A 1,148-nucleotide genomic window follows, 5' to 3' on the forward strand; every position below is an offset into this window, starting at 1 on the left:
TGGCCCACACTGAGCTTCTTGGGAGTCCAGTGAAATTAGTTTGCCATAAGAGCAAAAAGCTAAAGTTACAGCAGCAACAATTAATTGAGCATCTATTTTATGCCAAGTCATTTATACGTGAAGTAATAATGCTGAAGTTGTTTAAACAGATGAACTCTGGAACCAGAATGTTTGGGTTCAAATTTCAATTTTCCACTAAATAACTGTATGACCTTCAATGAATTACTTTATCTTCTGTGTCTCAGTTTTCCTATCTATAGTGTTAGAATAATAACAGCATTTTCCTCTAGATTTTCTTCTATGGACAAACAAGTTATACTACTTAAAGCACTTAGAATAGTGTCTTGTACATGCAAACACTAAATGTTAACTTATTATTTGTATATATCATCATGTTTAAACCACATCATTATCCAGCAAGAAAGGGATGATTTTTTCCACTAATCGAGGAGAAAACAGATTCAGAGATGTTTTTTAAAACTTGTAAAATATCTCAGATGAGAAGAGAATGAGGTTGTGATTTGAATCTCATTGAGTAACTCTGGCGATCATGTTCTTTCCGTTCTGCCATGATTTTCTGGGTTTATCCCTGTTAAATACAGATAATCGACATCCAAAAATATTTCTTTTTCTCCTGAATGATAGTTCTGGACCAGATGTAATTAACATCCATCTAACGCAGTGTTTAGTGCACAGCGACTCTGTAAATGGTGGCTGGTTGTAATCGTTACCTATTTCACCATGAGCTATTTAAGACTGACCTAAATGGATATAATTTTCTAAATCTTTAGTAGATGCATATAGCTTACTTCTCTATTGGTAACTTTTCCACAAATGATATTCTCTTTGGGGCAGATTTGGTTAATAACAGGAAGAATAAGTTACACTTGGTTCTACTTTCCTTATTTTACGTTTATATTTTTATGTTAGAGAAATTGCATATGGTAAAGTAGTAGGTCACAACATAAAACAGAATTAGTGAATAATGGACAAAGGGGTTAAAATGTCCTGCATTTTATTCTTGTTTTTCTGTTGGAAGTAACTAAGAAATGACGGTATAAAAAATTCAAATACACTAGTAAAAAATCAGCTCCTTCAATAAAAATAAATTTACTTTTTGTGATGTACAGTTCTATGAATTTTAACAC

The sequence above is a fragment of the Galeopterus variegatus genome, unplaced genomic scaffold (assembly GCF_000696425.1).
Source record: "Galeopterus variegatus unplaced genomic scaffold, G_variegatus-3.0.2 Scaffold2205, whole genome shotgun sequence".
NCBI lineage: Eukaryota > Metazoa > Chordata > Mammalia > Dermoptera > Cynocephalidae > Galeopterus > Galeopterus variegatus.